This window comes from Bos grunniens, chromosome 4, assembly GCF_055505025.1.
Source record: "Bos grunniens cultivar Pamir isolate PY7600 chromosome 4, Bosgru_T2T1.0, whole genome shotgun sequence".
NCBI classification, from domain to species: domain Eukaryota; kingdom Metazoa; phylum Chordata; class Mammalia; order Artiodactyla; family Bovidae; genus Bos; species Bos grunniens.
This window is the reverse complement of record NC_141168.1, coordinates 94,158,266-94,180,450: the sequence shown is the minus strand read 5'-3', so window position 1 is coordinate 94,180,450 and position 22,185 is coordinate 94,158,266. Positions and strand designations below refer to the sequence as shown.

The 22,185-nt window shown below is 40.0% G+C and overlaps 1 non-coding gene across 1 annotated transcript; it reads right to left on the bottom strand.

The window, feature by feature from the left end:
• Positions 1-544: 544 nt before the first annotated feature.
• On the bottom strand, positions 545-649 carry LOC147374545 (U6 spliceosomal RNA). The gene has a single exon (XR_015163330.1). It is a non-coding gene; the product is annotated as a U6 spliceosomal RNA (small nuclear RNA).
• Between the last annotated feature and the right edge of the window lie 21,536 nt (positions 650-22,185).

Here is a 22,185-nt window from a genome sequence, read left to right as displayed (position 1 = left end):
TTCCCACCAACAGTGTAAGAGGGTTCCCTTTTCTCCACACCCTCTCCAGCATTTATTATTTGTAGACTTTTGGATCGCAGCCATTCTGACTGGTGTGAAATGGTACCTCATAGTGGTTTTGATTTGCATTTCTCTGATAATGAGTGATGTTGAGCATCTTTTCATGTGTTTGTTAGCCAACTGTATGTCTTCTTTGGAGAAATGTCTATTTAGTTCTTTGGCCCATTTTTTGATTGGGTCATTTATTTTTCTGGAGTTGAGCTGTAGGAGTTGCTTGTATATTTTTGAGATTAGTTGTTTGTCAGTTGCTTCATTTGCTATTATTTTCTCCCATTCTGAAGGCTGTCTTTTCACCTTGGTAATAGTTTCCTTTGATGTGCAGAAGCTTTTAAGGTTAATTAGGTCCCATTTGTTTATGTTTGCTTTTATTTCCAATATTCTGGGAGGTGGGTCATAGAGGATCCTGCTGTGATGTATGTCAGAGAGTGTTTTGCCTATGTTCTCCTCTAGGAGTTTTATAGTTTCTGGTCTTACGTTGAGATCTAAAAATATGGAATATTTCACGAATTTGCGTGTCATCCTTGCAGGGGCCATGCTAATCTTCTCTGTATCGTTCCAATTTTAGTATATGTGCTGCCGAAGCGAGCACTACTATATTCTTATTAAACTTATTTTTTAAAGGTTTACTTGAATTCTTGATATTTAAGTGATGTAACACATAACTCAAATTTTGGTATTTCCTTACTGTCAAAGATTCTAGCATCAAATGGGAACATAAATATTTCCTGTGCAACTACTATACAGCTTAAATTTAGGAGTATCTTTTGCTTTTGTTAAAGTTTTAATCATCTATAATTGCACATTTTGAGGCGGGGGTTATATTTCCTTCCTATTGTGGATCTGTAATCAAATCTTCGACAAACAGTTTTCCTCTACAAAATTAAGAGACACAGTTAACAAATACAGAAACTTCACAGAGGCATGTTGGTATTTAAAGAATAAAGAATGTTAGAGTACAAGGTAAATCTCTTTTAGTGAATACATGGACTACTTTATTATCTGGAAGAGTACTACTTAGGTTATAGTAACGAAGGATAAAAATACACCCTCTGTGACAGACACTGTTTATTGCTACCTAAGATTTAACCCCATACTTTATTCCTTAGGGTAGCAATGTGCCCAGACTCTGGTGATGGATTAGGATGAAACTGAGTCAGTTTCCCACCCTCCCTCACAGCTAGACACAGTCCCATGATCCAGTCCTGGCCATGAGACGTGCAGGGAATTCAGCTGGTAGGTTTTTAGCATATTTGTGTTCCTGCTGAAAGGGAACCCATCATAAGTTTGGGAGGCAATCTTGTGACCATCAAGCAGCAATTCTCAAGACAAAAGAAAAGAAAAGAAGGACAATGGAGTTAAAAGATATAAGGATTCTCAATCTATGATGAAGGCATTAAGGAGCTGAATTGATGCCAACAAACACCCACTGCAGACTTTATTATATGACTAAAATTAACTACTTAAAATATTAGTTCCTATATATGAGATTAGGAAGAATATCTTCTTCCTATAAAATCCCTTAAGATGGTAACATTTTACCTATGAATGAGAAACATCTTTCATAACAAAATCAATCATTAGAAAAGACATTTCAAACCCAGCTTCACTGTTGCCATCATTTTCCTTCCAAATTCCTGACATTAAAAACAAACTATTAAAAAAAAAATAAATAAAAACTATTTGTTCAACATCAAACCACTGCCATCCTCACTGCCCTATAAACAGTTTCTCCCTCCTCCTCTGCCTCAAAGGTATATGTACATAGGTCTGTATTGTACATACATGCATATATACACACATACAATTCACTGAAGGAAACAGCAGCCCACTTTAGTATTCATGCCTAGAAAATTTCATGAACAGAGGAGTCTGGTGGTCTATAGTCCATGGGGTCGCAAAGAGTTGGACGTGATTGAGCATGCATGCCATATAATACGTTCGCAACTTTTCAGAATAACTCCCCTTCAAGGCATAGTTTTGAATGTTTGAGGAAGAGATTAACATGAGCGACAGGGTTTCTTGACTGCAGAGCAGATGCTTCTAACATACTTTAATTCCCATGACTGTCCTAATGCCATTGCATTTTTTTAAAAGAATAAACTGACCATTTTTACCAGTTGTGTCCAAATTAAGGACTTAAGAGTATCCTTGGTTTCAAATAACCAAAACAGTGATACCCACAGAAATAGCAGAACTGAGGATAAAAATCTCTTGAATACTCACCCACATGACTCATCAGATACCACAATCAGAATGAATTTACCCAAGCAATCCAAAAGCTATTCTGATACTGATGCCTTGCATAGACTTGGAAAAGTACCTCAATTCTTAATGCCCTAGTTACTAAATTTGCATAAATATATTAATTTCTTTCTGTTTATCTCATAAGATGTTGAGGAGATTAACAAGACATTTTAAAGTACTGCACATATTAATGGGAGTAAAAGATCTTTTAAACACCCAGAGATAACTCAGTTACCAATTTAGATAGAATGGGTAACCCTTGTGCTACACCTGACAATATCAGTCACAGAACTAGTTTATTTGAGAGCACATAACAGACCTCTGGTCCTTACACTTCTTTTGGACCTGAGCACAGGGTTATTAGCTTAAATCCCTTTTTGTTAATTATCAACAATCATTCAACCATGTGGCAATCTGATGCATACAGATGGAGCCAAACAGTAAAACTATCAACTTCCTTAAGATAAAATTCTGGAAAAATAATTTCAATATGACTAAAATGGTGTAAAACTTCTCAAAAGAGAGTGGCCAGAGTTTCAATCTAGTCTGTCCACTCTGCTCTTAAATCTTAAAATACAACAATAAGACTATAGCATATAACAGTTTATTCATTTACCCAAAGCTACATATATGTTGTATTTGCATAAAATGTTATAAAGAATCAGTGTTCTATTAACCAATTAATAATAAAAATAGAAAAACCAAAGAGATCATTTATAAAAGCAACTGTGTAGCATGTCCCCTGTTGAAGAAGGTATGTGTGTGTACATATACAGAGAGATTTATTTTCTCTAAGTGTAGAAATAATATTACTCAACTTACTTTTCCATTAATTGGTGCAAAAAGGCAAAAAGGACAGTTTTTAAATTGAAAAAAAAATTTTTTTTAATCATCCTTCTTATACAAGTACATAGTTACTGCAACAGGAGTGTGTTCTCATTTAGCTTCCCTATGCAAAGAAATAGGAAAGTAAAAGGAGATTAAGATGAAACAAAAGATCTGATAAAAATTTAAAAGTTGTTGATGAAGGCTTTAAAAAAAACCCTGCAAATCCAATCATCTCAATAGTCAAAGACTGGTGAAAAAGAAAACTACACTAAGTCACATGATAATCAAATTATTATGAAAATAAATAAGTTTTAAAAACATTTTAACCAAAGGAGAAAAGACATATTATATATTAAGAAACAAAGATAACAGTACCATGAAATTTTAGTCAGAAACACTGTAAACCAGAAGACAATGAAAAGAATAAAAACAAACATAATCTGGAATTGTACATCCAGAAAAAGAAAAATCTTCAAGAGATAAAGATGAATTATTTTTTGCAGATACATATACTAAAACAGGTAATTCACTGCCAACAGGCATGAATAGAAACAAAAATAAAAATTTTAAAACTCTTTGAGAAAGAAGGAAAATGATTTCAGAGTAAATTTTTTATATCCATTTAAGTTTGGAAATTCAGACTTAAATTGAAGAAAGTAGGGAAAACCACTAGACCATTCAGGTATGACCTAAATCAAATCCCTTATGATTATACAGTAGAAGTGAGAAATAGATTTAAGGGCCTAGATCTGATGGATACAGTGTCTGATGAACTATGGACAGAGGTTCGTGACATTGTACAGGAGACAGGGATCAAGATCATCCCCATGGATAAGAAATGCAAAAAAGCAAAATGGCTGTCTGGGGAGGCCTTACAAATAGCTGTGAAGAGAAGAGAAGTGAAAAGCAAAGGAGAAAAGGAAAGATAAAAGCATCTGAATGCAGAGTTCCAAAGAATAGCAAGAAGAGATAAGAAAGCCTTCCTCAGCGATCAATGCAAAGAAATAGAGGAAAACAATAGAATGGGAAAGACTAGAGATCTCTTCAAGAAAATTAGAGATACCAAGGGAACATTTCATGCAAAGATGGGCTCGATGAAGGACAGAAACGGTATGGACCTAACAGAAGCAGAAGATATTAAGAAGAGATGGCAAGAATACACAGAAGAACTGTACAAAAAAGATCTTCATGACCCAGATAATCACGATGATGTGATCACTGACCTAGAGCCAGACATCCTGGAATGTGAAGTCAAGTGGGCCTTAGAAAGCATCACTATGAACAAAGCTAGCAGAGGTGATGGAACTCCAGTTGAGCTATTCCAAATCCTGGAAGATGATGCTGTGAAAGTGCTGCACTCAATATGCCAGCAAATTTGGAAAACTCAGCAGTGGCCACAGGACTGGAAAAGGTCACTTTTCATTCCAATCCCAAAGAAAAGCAATGCCAAAGAATGCTCAAACTACCGCACAATTACACTCATCTCACACGCTAGTAAAGTAATGCTCAAAATTCTCCAAGCCAGGCATCAGCAATACGTGAACCGTGAACTTCCTGATGTTCAAGCTGGTTTTAGAAAAGGCAGAGGAACCAGAGATCAAATTGCCAACATCTGCTGGATCATGGAAAAAGCAAGAGAGTTCCAGAAAAACATCTATTTCTGCTTTATTGACTATGCCAAAGCCTTTGACTGTGTGGATCACAATAAACTGTGGAAAGTTCTGAAAGAGATGGGAATACCAGACCACCTGACCTGCCTCTTGAGAAATCTGTATGCAAGTCAGGAAGCTAGACCTGGAAGCTAGACCAGGAAGTTAGAACTGGACATGGAACAACAGACTGCTTCCAAATAGGAAAAGGAGTATGTCAAGGCTGTATATTGTCACCCTGCTTATTTAACTTATATGCAGAGTCCATCATGAGAAACGCTGGACTAGAAGAAGCACAAGCTGGAATCAAGATTGCTGGGAGAAATATCAATAACCTCAGATATGCAGATGACACCACCCTTATGGCAGAAAGTGAAGAGGAACTAAAAAGCCTCTTGATGAAAGAGGAGAGTGAAAAAGTTGGCTTAAAGCTCAACATTCAGAAAACGAGATTATGGCATCCTGTCCCATCACTTCATGGGAAATAGACGGGGAAACAGTGGAAGCTGTGTCAGACTTTATTTTTGGGGGCTCCAAAATCACTGCAGATGGTGACTGCAGCCATGAAATTAAAAGACGCTTACAGCTTGGAAGGAAAGTTATGACCAACCTAGATAGCATATTCAAAAGCAGAGACATTACTTTGCCAACAAAGGTTCATCTAGTCAAGGCTATGGTTTTTCCAGTGGTCATGTACGGATGTGAGAGTTGGACTGTGAAGAAGGCTGAGCACCGAAGAATTGATGCTTTTGAACTGTGGTGTTGGAGAAGACTCTTGGGGGTCCCTTGGACTGCAAGGAGATCCAACCAGTCCATTCTGAAGGAGATCAGCCCTGGGATTTCTTTGGAAGGACTGATGCTAAAGCTGAAACTCCAGTACTTTGGCCACCTCATGCAAAGAGTTGACTCACTGGAAAAGACTCTGATGCTGGGAGGGATTGGGAACAGGAGAAGGGGACGACAGAGGATGAGATGGCTGGATGGCATCACTGACTCAATGGATGTGAGTCTGAGTGAACTCCGGGAGTTGGTGATGGACAGGGAGGCCTGGCGTGCTGCGATTCATGGGGTCGCAAAGAGTTGGACACGACTGAGTGACTGAACTGAAGTTTGGAAAACACTGGACATAATACAGAGAGACAGAGGAAAGGAGGAGAGAGAGAGAAAGAAAACACAAATTATCAAATCAGAAGTGAGTGGGGCCATGACTATATAGATACTAAAAGGATAATTAGGAAAGATGATGAACAAGTGTATGTCAATACTTTTGATAAATTTGATGGAATTGTTAAATTCCTTGAAAAACATGATCTGCCCAGGCTCATCAGAAAGAAAAAGATACCATGAATTGCCCTATATTTATTAAGGAAAATAAATTTACAGTTTCAAAACTTCCTGCAAAAGAAAAGTTTAGACCCAGATAGCTTGACTTGTGAATTCTCCAAAACACTCAAGAAATAATGCCATATATACATGAACTCTTCTAGAAAATAAAGGGGTGGGGACTCTTCCCTACTCATTTTGAGGGCATCATTAACCTGATACCAAAACCAGAAAAGACATGCAATTTTTAAAAAGCCCTACAGACCAATATTTCTTATGAACATGTGACAAATATTTTTAACAAAATTTTAATAAATTTAATTCAACTACATATACTAAAACAACATAGCCATATTGGTTTTACTCCAGAAACATAAGGCTGCTTGCTTCAACATTCAAAAATCAATGTAACTAATCAATCCTGAAGTCTATAAAAGGAAAGACCAACAGACACAGAAAAGGCCCTTGAACAAATTCAACATCCATTCATAATGCAAACTCTTAGCAAACTAGAACCAGAAGGGAACTTGATACTAAGAAAGGGCATTTAGGAAAAACCTACTGCTAACATTTTGTATTGGAGAAGGCAATGGCACCCCACTCCAGTACTCTTGCCTGGAGGATCCCATGGGTGGAGGAGCCTGGTGGGCTGCAGTCCATGGGGTCGCGAAGAGTCGGACACGACTGAGCAACTTCACTTTCACTTTTTCACTTTCATGCATGGGAGAAGGAAATTGCAACCCACTCCAGTGTTCTTGCCTGGAGAATCCCAGGGACGGGGGGAGCCTGGTTGGCTGCTGTCTATGGGGTTACACAGAGTCGGACATGACTGAAGTGACTTAGCAGCAGCAGCAGCAACATTTTGTATTAAATTGTGAAAGACTAAGTACTTCCCTGTCAGTTCAAGAACAAGACAAGGATAGCCAACCTATTTCCATTCCACATTGTTGTAGATATCCTATCCAGTACATTAAGACATGAAAAAGAAATCAAATGTATACAAATTAGGGGTGGGGGTGGGTGATACTCCCAGAACATATGATTATGTAGAAAAACCTGTGGAGTCTACCCACAAAGAAACTCTATTAAAATTAAGGAGTTGATAAGGCAGTAAGATATATAAAAATTCATTATATTTCTATATGCTGGCAAAGAACAGTTGGAAATTAAAATTTACAACAAAGTGGTATCGTTTATAATCGCACCAGAAAATGTTAAATATTGAGGGATAAACTCAACAAAAATATTTATAAGATATGTAAGTGGTAAATACAAAACACTACTGAGAGAAATTTAAAAAGACCTACAGAAATTAAGAGATGATACCGTGTTCACAAAAAGATTCAGTATTAGAAACACGTCATTTCTCCCCAAATAGATCAAAAGTTCAACACAATCCCAATAAAAACTCCAGAAACTTCTTTGATGTGGAAATTATCAAGGTGATTCTCAAATGCCATGAAAATGCAAATGATCTTGAATATATAAAACAGTTTTCAAAAAGAACAGTTGTGGAAATTACACTACCTAATTTTAAGACTTTATTATAAAACTTTAATAATCCAAATAGTGTGACTTAAAAATATACATACAGATGAATGAAAGAGAATAGGAAATACATAAACAGACCATCCATTTTTAGCCAATTTGGACTGAGATGCTTAGGAAATTCAAAAAAGAGGGGACAGTTTTTTCAACAAATGATGCTGAACAGTTGAATAACCTTATTTTAAAATATTAATAAACCTCATACCAAATATAAAAACTAACTCAAAATGACTCATAGGTTTAAACGTAAAACCTAAAGTTATAAAGCTTCTAAAAGAAAACAGGAAAAATATCCTTCTGCCCTTGAGTTAGCCGCAATTTTATGACTATAAGGCACAAGAAGCAGGAATTATATTTTTATTTTTTTTAATTTAATTTTATTTTTAAACTTTACAATATTGTATTAGTTTTGCCAAATATCGAAATGAATCCGCCACAGGTATACCTGTGTTCCCCATCCTGAACCCTCCTCCCTCCTCCCTCCCCATACCCTCCCTCTGGGTCGTCCCAGTGCACCAGCCCCAAGCATCCAGTATCGTGCATCGAACCTGGACTGGAGACTCGTTTCGTACATGATATTATACATGTTTCAATGCCATTCTCCCAAATCTCCCCACCCTCTCCCTCTGCAACAGAATCCATAAGACTGATCTATACATCAGTGTCTCTTTTGCTGTCTCGTACACAGGGTTATTGTTACCATCTTCCTAAATTCCATATATATGCGTTAGTATACTGTATTGGTGTTTTTCCTTCTGGCTTACTTCACTCTGTATAATAGGTTCCAGTTTCATCCATCTCATTAGAACTGATTCAAATGTATTCTTTTTAATAGCTGAGTAATACTCCATTGTGTATATGTACCACAGCTTTCTTATCCATTCATCTGCTGATGGACATCTAGGTTGCTTCCACATCCTGGCTATTATAAACAGTGCTGCGATGAACATTGGGGTACACGTGTCTCTTTCCCTTCTGGTTTCCTCAGTGTGTATGCCCAGCAGTGGGATTACTGGATCATAAGGCAGTTCTATATTTTTAAAAACGTGAATTAGATTTCATCACGATTTAAGTATTTAAAAGCTAATGTTAAGAAAATCAGAGTAGGACATGGACTGAGAAAAAAAATTTTGGAAACCTATCTGTAAGGAGCTAGCTATAAAAGGTCAGAGATTTTATGCTCCTAGCAAACTGGCATGTCATCCTGCCACAGTTTCACAGACTAGCAGAAGACCTGAGACTCCTGGGTCACAGATGAAGGACTTCATCAGTCCCAGCAGAGCAAGCACCTATGTGCTATCTACAAGCAGCCAGGCCCTAAAGGATGCTTCACACGTGGTAGATTCCATCACAACTCATTAATTTCAAGCTTAGAAAGCCGTTTTCTTTTAAGAGCTGCAAGCAAACCTGGGTGATGCTATCTTCATTGTCCTAGACAGCAAATAAACTTTCTTTCCCCAAAGGGAGACATTATCTCAATTGTCTAAGGCTATTTTGCCACACAAAACACCTCTATAAAGACAGTATGGAACAAGAACTATCAGTTTCCGCTTATATCTGCAGAAACATGAAAAATCCATAAATTCTCTCCCTACAATATCCAGTAAAAAAACATGTGTCCAGAGTATATAAAGAACTCTGAAACCTCAATAATAAGACAAATAACCCAAAATTTTAATTAAATAGTTAAATACTTTACCTAAAAGAGAGGTAGATGGAAAAAATTAAGAAAAATATTCAATATCATCAGTCATTAAAGAAATGTATGTTAAAACTAATGGGATTCATTTCAATATATGGCAAAAACCAATACAATATTGTAAAGTTAAAAAATAAAATTAAATTTTAAAAAAAATTAAAAATAAATAAATAAATAAAACTAATGGAAAATCCCCACCAACCCTCTAAATTGGCTACAGTTTTTAAATCCCAAATGCTGGTGATGCTGTGTAGCAGCTGGAAATTTCAAACATTGTTGGGACCAATGCAAAATGATATTGCCACTTTGGAGAACAATATGGCATTTCCTTTGAAAATTCAACACACCCATACCATTTAAACCAGAAATTCCACTCCTAGGTATTTATCCAAGATAATTAAGACACATGTCCATACAAAATGTCCCTGTTCATGTTTACAGCAAGTTCATCCATAGTAGCCCAAACTGGAATATTGAGCATTAAATCTCCATGAGCCTCCTGCATTTCTGCACGTCTGGCAAATAGATGCAGTGACCACCTTTGTTTCCAACTATCTTTTTAAGGACGTGGATAGAGTGAAGAGCCTTTAAACATACAGTTCTCCCTCTAAGGAAAAGACAGTTTTGTTTTTCCATATAGTACAATAAAGATAGTTGGCTTCCCTGGTGGCTCAGTAGTAAAGAATCACTTGCCGATGCAAAAGACACGGATTCAATCCCTGGGTTGGGAAGATGCCCTGGAGAAGGAAATGGCATCCCAATCCAGTATTCTGACTTGGGAAATCTCACTGCACAGAGGAGCCTGGTGAGCTACATATAGTCCATGGAGTAACAAGGAGTCAGACAAGACTGGGAGACTGAACAACAACAAAGCTTACAAAAGGATTTAACATTTAGCAAACACTGAACAGGCACCTAGTCTTTTCCAGGTACTTTCCTAGAAGAAGAAGATGCAACACTAAGGAAGCAGAGAAAGTCCATGCTCTCCCGGAATTCACTTTCTAGACCAGGAGTGGGAGATGGTGAATTATAAACAGATACTCAAAATAAGTAAGAAAATGTGAGATCGTGATTAAGTGCCTTAATAAAAATAAAGCAATATGTTCTAATAGAGAGAGTGATTTGGGCAAGTACTTTCAGTCAGATGGCCAGAAAACACTCTCTGATTTAATTCAGTCCCAAGACATCAAGAACAGCAATCGTTTCTGGAGGTGGGAAAGAGGCCAAGGGGAGATGGGAGTGGTGGAGGGGGAGGGGGGTTGATGTAAGGGAGGAAGGAGGAAAAACAGACTTTTGTCATGTATTTTATTATAGTGCTTGAATATTTAACCATGTGTCTGGATAAAATTTTCTTTAAAAAGGCAAATTTAAAGACATATGTTCAGTTCAGTCGCTCAGTCATGTCTGACTCTTTGCAACCCCATGAACCACAGCACACCAGGCCTCCCTATCCATCACCAACTCCCGGAGTCCACCCAAACCCATGTCCATTGAGTTGATGATGCCATCCAACCATTTTATCCTCTGTCATCCCCTTCTTCTCCTGCCCTCAATCTTTCCCAGAAACAGGGGTTTTTCCAATGAGTCAGCTCTTCGCATGAGGTGGCCAAAGTATTGGAGTTTCAGCTTCAAAATCAGTCCTACCAATAAACACCCAGGACTGATCTCCTTTAGGATGGACTGGTTGGATCTCCTTGCAGTCCAAAGGACTCAAAAGTCCTCGCCAACACCACGGTTCAAAAGCATCAATTCTTTGGCACTCAGCTTTCTTCATAGTCCAACTCTCACATCCAAACATGACCACTGGAAAAACCATAGCCTTGACTAGATGAACCTTTGTTGACAAAGTAATGTCTCTGTTTTTTAATATGCTGTCTAGGTTGGCCATAACTTTCCTTCCAAGGAGTAAGTGTCTTTTAATTTCACGGCTGCAGTCACCATCTGCAGTGATTTTGGAGCCCAGAAAAATAAAGTCAGCCACTGTTTCCACATCTATTTGCCATGAAGTGATGAGACCGGATTCCATGATCTTCGTTTTCTGAATGTTGAGCTTTAAGCCAACTTTTTCACTCTCCTCTTTCACTTTCATCAAGAGGCTCTTTAGTTCTTCTTCACTTTCTGCCATAATGGTCATGTCATCTGCATATCTGAGGTTATTGATATTTCTCCCAGCAATATTGATTCCAGCTTGTGCTTCCTCCAGCCCAGCGTTTCTCATGCTGTCCTCTGCATATAAGTTAAATAAGCAGGGTGACAACATACAGCCTTGACATACTCCTTTTCCTATTTGGAAGCAGTCTGTTGTTCCATGTCCAGTTCTAACTGTTGCTTCCTGACCTGCATACAGATTTCTCAAGAGGCAGGTCAGGTGGTCTGGTATTCCCATCTCTTTCAGAATTTTCCACAGTTGATTGTGATCCACACAGTCAAAGGCTTTGGCATAGTCAATAAAGCAGAAATAGATGTTTTTCTGGAACTCTTTTGCTTTTTCCATGATCCAGCAGATGTTGGCAATTTGATCTCTGGTTCCTCTGCCTTTTCTAAAACCAGCTTGAACATCTGGAAGTTCATGGTGCACATATTGCTGAAGCCTGGCTTGGAGAACTTTAAGCATCACTTTACTAGCGTGTGAGATGAGTGCAACTCTGCGGTACTTTGAGCATTCTTTGGCATTGCTTTTCTTTGGGATTGGAATGACAATGGACCTTTTCCAGTTCTGTGGCCACTGCTGAGTTCTCCAAATTTGCTGGCATATTGAGTGCAGCACTTTCACAGCATCATCTTCCAGGATTTGAAATAGCTCAACTGGAATTCCATCACCTCCGCTAGCTTTGTTCATAGTGATGCTTCCTAAGGCCCACTTGACTTCACATTCCAGAATGTCTGGCTCTAGGTGAGTGATCACACCATTGTGATTATCTGTGTCGTTAAGATATATGTTAGACACGGACAATTGGTGAAATATATCAGAATCCAAGGGGTATGATAAACTATTTAATCTCAGCATTCTAGAGTCATTTTCAAAATAAATGATGAAACAGAAAGAAAAAAATTACACCAACTATTTCTTGCTCATATAAAGGCAAATGATTTTTTTTAATTAATTTTTTATTGAAGGATAATTTCTCTACAGAACTCTGCTGTTCTCTGTCAAACCCCCACATGAATCAGCCATAGGTATACATATATCCCCTTCCTTTTGAACCTCCCTCCCATCTCCCTCCCCATCCCACCCCCTCTAGGTTGATACAGAGCCCCTGTTTGAGTTTCCTGAGCCATACAGCAAATTCCCATTGGCTATGTATTTTACATATGGTAATGTAAGTTTCCCTGTTACTCTTTCCCTACATCTCTTCCCCTCCTCCCCTCTCCTCCTGTCCATAAGTCTATTCTCTATGTCTATTTCCCCATTGCTACCCTGTAAATAAATTCTTCAGTACCATTTTTCTAGATTCCATATGTATTCATTAGAATACAAAGGTAAATGATTCTTTATAGCCAGAAATTCTTCTTGCCTAAGTCTGGAACTACTATTTGAAGAATTAAAAAAAAAAAAAAAAAGAAATCTTGAGTCAATGTTAAAAAATAACCTTTTCATGGAACTTTCTCCCTGCTTCCACAAGTATCAAGTAATTATAGCAAAAAAGTTTTTCTTCAGAATCCCCCCAAATTATTTGCTGTTTAAGTTTACCTTCCCTTGTGTCAGCCTGGTACATAGTAAAATAAAAAATTACTTTTTGCATATAATTCAAACTGCCATCTCTTTGGTATTCTAGAAAAATTAGAGTCAAAAACCAATGTAATGTCACCCTTTTGACATAATTACATCCCAAAGGCCCCCAAGTCCTAATGCCATCACATTGAGAGTCAGAATTTTAATATATGAATTTGGGGGAAGCACATTTTATCTACTGCGATTGTATATAAATAAACCAGAACCAATAATAATAATAATAACAACAACAACCAGAAAAGTAAAAATCACCAAACCTGGGTAGGATTATTTCACTGGAAATCAAAATAAGCTCTATGTTTTAAAGCTAAGGAAATGGAAGTGCAGAATGATTCAATGAGTTGCCCAAATTTATTTTTTATTCAACATCTGCTTATGTAGTACCTTTTAGAAAATTAACTCATTGAATCCTCTTAACAATCCTGATGTCAATGCCACTGTGATCATCATTTTACAGATGAGGAAACTGGGGTACAGAGAAGTTAGGAGCCTTCGCCTGTTCAATGGCAAAGCCAGGATCAGCGCCCAGACTCGCCTTTTGTAGACCCCACATGTCATGTAATTAACCACTGCCTCACTCAACCAGTTAGTGGCAGAGTCAAGGCCAGAACACAAGAGTCCTGACCCTAAATGTTTTTTTCTACTCTAAAATTTCTGTCTCCACACAGGCAAGACAGGTTTCCCTCGTCCCAGTCACTGAGGCTCTTGGCTATCTCTACATCAAAAATACTTCCTTTTCTCCAGAAACTTCAGAGTTGGTTGTGTTTCTCAATTTCACAGATGGAATTTTTTTTCTCTCCTCAGCTACACTCATCTCACATCTCCCTACAACCAAACCATGACTAGGTAAACCACAACAAAAAAAGCCTCGGCATCATGCATTGTTTTAAACAACCAGGGAGAAAGAGCAAAAACTAACTACATGAAGGTCCTACTTTTATTTGTCCTGGAAATGAAGGAGTAGAAATGCCTGCACTCATCTAGACAGGTCAATCGCAACACAAACACTTGTTGAGCTTTATGGTCACCTCCCTTTCAGGGGCCACAGCTGGAGAAAGCAGTGAGCCCTTTGTTTCACTTCACTTTCTCTTCTCCAGGATGTCATTTCATCCTGGATAACAGGACATTGAAGGAAAGTTTTCCCAGCATGGTTTGCTAGGTTCCACAGCTAGAAGCAGGGCAGAAGTATCCACATTTTTAAAAGGCGGTCAGCAGATACCTGCCAGGACATTTAAGGGGTGGAAAACCAGACCTACTGATTACGATCTACACATAGGAGTTCTCAGTCTTGGCTACACATTAGAATTACCTGGGAGCTGGCAGATCCAATATCTGGATGCCTCCTGCAGAAATAACTATTGAATTGGTCTGAGGTGCCACCTCGAGTGACTGGAAACTAAGTTCCCCAGGTGATCCTAATTGCAGGCAAGATTGGCACGACTGTTGCATAAGAAAAGGGTGAGGTAAAGACACTGGCTGTGAATAGGAGGGATCGCTCTCTCCCAAGTAGGGGCATTCCTTTCTCTGGATAACCTAGAGAGTAGGAAGGTGATTAGGGACCGTTCCAAGAGGGCTTTCCTACAAGAAAGGAAGCTATTTGTAGGTAAGTTTAGCCTCTGCCTGTCTGAGCAAGGGAAAGGAGGACAAGGACATCGTGGTAGAAAGAGGAGTCTGTTGATGTAGAAAACATACTTCGATTCTGAAGGGCCAAGTGGACCATGCAGAACCCAGCTGAGCCACAGCTGTCTTTCTTGGAAGCTGACCCAGGAAAACTGCTTACCATGTTCTGGCCAAAGGCTGGACTGTGGCAGCTGGAAGCTGTGGCTAGACTGCTCATGGTGGGGATTGGGGGAACTGGAAAATACGAAATTCCAACATCAGAGAGCTGGATAGTGGGCAGACCACATGCCTGCTCCCCAGGAGGAGGTCCAAACTAGGATGCTGTCCCGTGGAGGCACCAAAGGCCAGTACAGACACATCAACAAGCAACTAGGAGAAATCTAACAGGGCCAGCAAACGAAATGATGCAGCCCTTTCCCCTCTTCCTCCTCCCATTCCAAGGCTCTGGTGGTGGTGACTTAGTCACTAAGTCGTATCCAATGCTTGTGACCCCATGGACTGTAGCCCTCCAGGCTCCTCTGTCCATGGAATTCTCCAGGCAGGAATACTATAGCAGGTTCCCATTTCCTTTTCCAGGGGATCTTCCCTGCCCAGGAATCAAACCCGAGTCTCCTGCATTGCAGGCAGATTCTTTACCAACTGAGCCACTAGGGAAGCTCACAACATTCTGGAGGCACCCAGAACTAAAAGATGGAGCAAGAACTATTCAGGGCTTTAGATTAGAGGTAAGCTTGGAAACTGAAGCTGGGCTGAGTCCCAGTAATCAAAATTGACCTGAAATGTATAGAATTCACTGAAGATGTTGCCTCAAGTCAGAAGTCTTCTACCCAACAAAGTCAAAGGCAGAATTGGAGGTGAGGGTAAAGTCCTATTAACTCATTAACTGAATTGAAACTCCTAAATTAGATTTATAAGACTGTTCATTTTTCCAGAGGTAGGTCATTTCCGCCCAAAGTAAAAGCATATGTTCCCCAAATGCCACACTCATGTGCTATAATAGAATCCCTCACGTGGAAGGAAGGGACACTAAAGGCAGACACTGAGTCTGACTCCTTTACAATTTCTCTGTTGTAAGCCTCGGTTGCCTTAGGCTAGTGGGCCAGGCAGGTGCTGAATTAGCTGTGGTGAGTGACAGAGGAAATCCATATCAAGTAGTTAGGCTGATCTTGAGCAAATTATGTAATTCCTTCATTCTCAATGTTCTCATATGAAACATGTGAATGACATCAATTCACACGGCTGTTTCAAGGATCCCATTGTGCCCTCTACAAAGTCTGGCCCATGAGCTACTCATATGTCAATGTTCATAGGATTTCATTCTTGATAGAACACTTCTAGAACAAAATTCTATTCCACGATCCCCACTGAAGGGGACCTAAGTACCAAAAGGGCTCTGTTGAAAGCCTGTTTCATGAATAAAGGCATCCATATGGCATAGCTGTGGATGATGCTCAATGCTATACCTCCTACCAGACTAATGTTTGTGGTTTCCTGAGAAATTTTTAAGCACAGTTCATACAAATAATAGCCATAGATCATCTCTCTACTCTTGTTTTGTTTGATGATTTTGAAGTGTTTAGATTTAAAACTGTGTAGCCCATTTAAGAAGACAGGGAAATAAATAAATGGAACAGGGCTCTGAATGGGGCAATTAGCAACAGCTATAGGTGCAAACTACCGCACAACTGCACTCATCTCACACACTAGTAAAGTAATGCTCAAAATTCTCCAAGCCAGGCTTCAGCAATATGTGAACCATGAACTTTCAGATGTTCAATCTGGATTTAGAAAAGGCAGAGGAACCAGAGATCAAATTGCCAACATCCGCTGGATCATCGAAAAAGCAAGAGAGTTCCAGAAAAACATCCAATTCTGCTTAATTGACTATGCCAAAGCCTTTGACTGTGTGGATCACAATAAACTGTGGAAAATTCTGAAAGAGATGGGAATACCAGACCACCTGACCTGCCTCTTGAAAAACCTATATGCAGGTCAGGAAGCAACAGTTAGAACTGGACATGGAACAACAGACTGGTTCCAAATAGGAAAAGGAGTACATCAAGGCTGTATACTGGCACCCTGCTTATTTAACTTATATGCAGAGTCCATCATGAGAAATGCTGGGCTGGAGGAAGCACAACCTGGAATCAAGATTGTCGGGAGAAATATCAATAACCTCAGATATGCAGATGACACCACCCTTATGGCAGGAAGTGAAGAGGAACTAAAAAGCCTCTTGATGAAAATGAAAGTGGAGAGTGAAAAAGTTGGCTTAAAGCTCAACATTCAGAAAACTAAAATCATGGCCTCTGGTCCCATCACTTCATGGCCAATAGATGGGGAAACAGTGGCTGACTTTATTTTTCTGGGCTCCAAAATCACTGCAGATGGTGATTGCAGCCATGAAATTAAAAGATGTTTATTCCTTGGAAGGAAAGTTATGACCAACCTGGACAGCATATTAAAAAGCAGAGACATCACTTTTCAACAAAGGTCTGTCTAATCAAGGGTATGGTTTTTCCAGTGGTCATGTATGGATGTGAGAGTTGGACTGTGAAGAAAGCTGAACACCAAAGAATTGATGCTTTTGAACTGTGGTGTTGGAGAAGACTCTTGAGAGTGCTTTGGAAAGCAAGGAGATCCAACCAGTCCATCCTAAAGGAGATCAGTCCTGAGTGTTCATTGGAAGGACTGATATTGAAGCTGAAATTCCAATACTTTGGCCACCTGATGCAAAGAGATGACTCATTTGAAAAGACGCTGATGCTGGGAAAGATTGAGGGCAGGAGGAGAAGGGGATGACAGAGGATGAGATGGCTGGATGGCATCACCGACACAATGGACATGGGTTTCGGTGGACTCCAGGAGTTGGTGATGGACAGGGAGGGCTGGCATGCAGTGGTTCATGGGGTCGCAGAGAGTCAGAGACAACTGAGCGACTGAACTGAACTGATAGGTCCAAAAAGGTTTCCGTGGTGGCTCAGATGGTAAAGAATCTGCCTGCAGTGCAGGAGATCCAGGTTTGATCCCTGGGTCAGGAAGATCCCCTGGAATAGAAAATGGCAACCTGCTGCAGTATTCTTGCCTGGACAATTCCATGGACAGAGGAGCCTGGCGGGCTACAATCCATGGGGTCGCAAAGAGTCAGACACAGACAACTAATTGTTTCACTTTTTTATCATAGGTCTAAAGGCTTCCCAGGTGGCACAGTGGTAAAGACTTTGCCTACCAATGTAGAAGATGAAAGAGACTCAGGTTCGATTCCTAAATCAGGAAGATCCCCTAGAGGAGAAAATGGCAACCCACTCCAGTATTATTGCCTGGAAATCCCGTGGACAGAGGAGCTTGGCAGGCTACAATCCATAGGTTCACAAAAAGTCAGACATGGACTGAGTGATTGAGCACAGCATATAAGTCTCAAACTATCATTTTTTCTTTTTAGAAGGCAATTCAGAGCCTCAGGGAAAGTGTGAATCCACGGGCTCAGTAACCAGCCAGCAGTCCACAGATCAAAAGAGCACAAACATGATTGATTAAGGGTATTTCTGAATGCAGGGCAACAAGGAGACTTCTGGGGGTGGAGGGGGGCGGGCGTGGGGGAATCACACTTCCTCTTTGAATAGAAGTGAGAAACAGCTGGAAAGGAACTTAGTTACAAAAGACTCCCATAATGGAAAGAACACTAAAAACTTTCCTTTAGGATAAAAGGAAAGTAAAATTTTAAATACTCATGCTAAGTCACTTTAGTCATGTCCAACTTTGCAATCCTAAGGACTGTAGCCCTCCAGGCTCCTCTGTCCAGGCAAGAATACTGAAATGGGTTGCCATGCCCTTGTCCAGGGGATCTTCCCAACCCAGGGATGGAACTACTATCTTTTATGTCTTCTGCATTGGCAGGTAGTTTCTTAACCACTAGCACTGCCTGGAAAGCCCCTAAATGCTCAGAGCTTGCAAAGCAAATCCTGAGTTCTATACTTAGGAATGTGTATTTCTTTGACTCTAAGTATTATAATAGGCAAAAGAAGCTCATTAATATACCTATAGTTTTCTTCATAAATAATTATATAGAAATAGCAAAATCAAGTGGGCTTCTCTGGTGGCTCAGATGGTAACCAATCTGCCTGCAATGCCAGAGACCTGGCTTCGATCCCTGGGTTGGGAAGATCCCCTGGAGGAGGAAGGTATGGCAACCCACTTCAGTATTCTTGCCTGAAGAATCCCCACAGGCAGAGGAGCCTGGCAAGACACAGTCCAGGGGGTCGCAAACACTCAGACACAACTGAGCAACTAAGCCACAGCACACAAAGAGCAAAGTCAAGTGCTTCTTCCTTTCTCTTTGGTTCCAGCTATCCTTACCTGAAAAAAGAAAAAAAAAAAAACAACCTTATTCTTGGGCATCAAGATATTCCAAATTCCAAAACAAAAAAACAAAAATAAATGTTTGATTTCCAATTCAAACCATATGAATCAGAAACTGCAAGAGTGGGTGGGGCTCAGGAATGTGGATTGTAACACATTAAGTCTCCAGAGAGACTTAAGAGAGATGGAATGCACCTCCCATTGTAACTACCAGCCATCACCATTCAACCAGTGACAGCTACACAAATTGTACACATAACCCCTCAAGGAAGAATTAATTCACCAATAAAACCCTTCTCTCTAAATAAAGGTGAGAGCCCTCCACTGTTTCCCTTAGCAATCTCTGGCAAACTAACCGGGACAATTCTAACCTCTATTAGTTTAAGTTAAGTAATCTAAATGCATCCTGAACCTTTTCAAAAATAAGAAATAGGATTTGCTCAATAATGATTTATGGTAAATTCATCAAGGCTAGATTCTGATCTGAATTTCATCAGTGCTTCTTTCCCAAAGGTCTATAGCAAACTGGACTTTCTGGGAGGCCCAACCATAGCATAACAGATGACAAAGTTGACCTCTCCCTTGTAAGCCATTTACTCCCATTGTTGGGATTCAGTTCAGTTCAGTTGCTCAGTCGTGTCTGACTCTTTGCAACCCTATGGCCCACAGCAAGTCAGCCCTCCCTGTCCATCACCAACTCCCAGAGTTTACCCGACTCATGTTCACTGAGTCGGTGATGCCATCCAATCATTTCATCCACTGTCATCCCCTTCTCCTCCTGCCCTCAATCTTTCCCAGCATCAAGGTCTTTTCAAATGAGTCAGCTCTTCGCTTCAGGTGGCCAAAGTATTGGAGTTTCAGTTTCAACATCAGTCCTTCCAATGAACACTCAGGACTGATTTCCTTTGGGATGGACTGATTGGATCTCCTTGCAGTCCAAAGGACTCTCAAGAGTCTTCTCCAACACCACAGTTCAAAAGCATCAATTCTTCAGTGCTCAGCTTTCTTTATAGTCCAACTCTCACACTCATACATGACTACTGGAAACATGACTACATAGCCTTGGCTAGACCGACCTTTGTTGGCAAAGTAATGTCTCTGCTTTTTAATATGCTGTCTAGGTTGGTCATAACTTTCCTTCCAAGGAGTAAGCGTCTTTTAATTTCATGGCTGCAATCACCATCTGCAGTGATTTTGGAGCCCAAGAAAATAAAGCATGCCACTGTTTCCACTATTTCCCCATCTATTTCCCATGAAGTGATGGGACCAGATGCCATGATCTTCGTTTTCTGAATGTTGAGCTTTAAGCCAACTTTTTCACTCTCCTCTTTCACTTTCATCAACATTAGTCAATCAGTAACTAGCAATTGACCATCTGTATAACAGGGTGCTTTCTAGGTACCTTGAAAGGTACTATGCACTCAACCTACTCTGTATTTCTTAAAAATTTAAAATGCAGTTTGCGGAGCCAACACAAGAGAAAATAAACAAGAGGCACTGAAGGATTTAACACCTTGAAGTCTAACAATGGGACAAGTAGCTTTTTAAAAGGTACTAACATGTCAAGTAGGGAAGCTACTGCCAAAACTTGTTGAAGTAGAATGTGTGTAGGTGGCCCAAGCTTCATTCAAGTAATAGCAACTACAAGGTAAGTGAAGAAAAACTAGAAAGAGCACTCAAACTCAGTTTTCAGCCCAAGAAATATTCACTGGAGGTATGTTTACAGCATCAGTGTTGGGATTATCTGTGTGGTGGAGGAATTATCTCTGTGGTGGAAGACAATGATGACATGCACCAGGCCTGCCTCTAAAAGGTTCACAGTAACTCACGTTAAGGGCTTCCCTGGTGTCTCAGTGGTAAAGAATTCGTCTGCAATTTGGAGACGTGGTTTTGATCCCTGGGTTGGGAAGATCTCTTGGAGAAAGACATGGCAACACACTCTGGTATTCTTGCCTGGGAAACTGTGTGGACACAGGAATCTGGTGGGCTACAGTCAGTGGGGTCGCAAGGACAGGACTTAGCAACTAAACAACCACAATAACTCACATGAGAGGATAAGTCTTCATCACTGACACAAAGAGCTGGTGGGAGAACAGGGCAGGCATCATGGAGGCAGTGGCTTTTTACATAGGCCTTACGTAAGGTAGCTCAGCTGGTAAGGAATCCACCTGCAATGCAGGAGACCGCCGATTCAATTCCTGGGTCAGGAGGATCCCCTAGAGAAGGGATAGGCTACTCACTCCAGTATTCTTGCCTGGAGAATCCCCATGGACAGAGGAGCCTGGCGGGCTACAGTCCATGGGGTTGCAAAGAGCTGGACATGACTGAACAACTAAGTATAGCTATGTAATACAAAGGAATTCAACAGGAAGATTTTGAGGAAAATGGCTTTCCCAAGAAAGGAAGCAGGCTGTTATCTGGGGAAGAGCAGGTTATCGAGTTTGACAAAGCATTAAAAATAAAAATGAAAAGGTCTTATCAGACATTTAAAAAATGTTTAATGATATTCAAGAGAATTCAGAATGTCACTTGGATACATTTATCTAATTTAATAGCCAATGTGGAGTCAAGAAAATTTATGCTCTGTTGAACTACATCATTGGAGTTGTAATTTAGAAGGTGAATTCTGGCAGCAGACTGTAGGCTAATTGGGAACAAGGGAGGACGGGCAGGCAAGCCAGACGCTGGTCCAGAAGTTCAAATCGGGAGGAGTGAGGGGGGCCTGAGCAGAGCCTTTCCTGCAGCTGCAAGCCCCTCCCTCCATCCTGAAGATTCTGGTGAAAAGGGGTTGTGAGAATCTTCCTAGTTTAGTAGGAAAAAGAATAATCTCCTTTCAACAGAGTAATGGGGATAACGTTAAGTGTAATAAATGATTACTACTGTAGCAAATTCCAGTGAAAATGACATCACTAATGTATATGTTAAAATTATATGTTTATACATTAGTTTATAAATTGAATGTACAACTCTGTAAAGGAAAACATCCCCATTTTTATGATTCAGGCAGGTAGACGAGCAATGCCTCATAGGGAAATTCCCCACATGTTTGCATCACACCCTCTTTGCCCTCATGTTCCTCCAAAATAGGAGAAAGCATCGAATGAACAAGACAGTTAACTTGC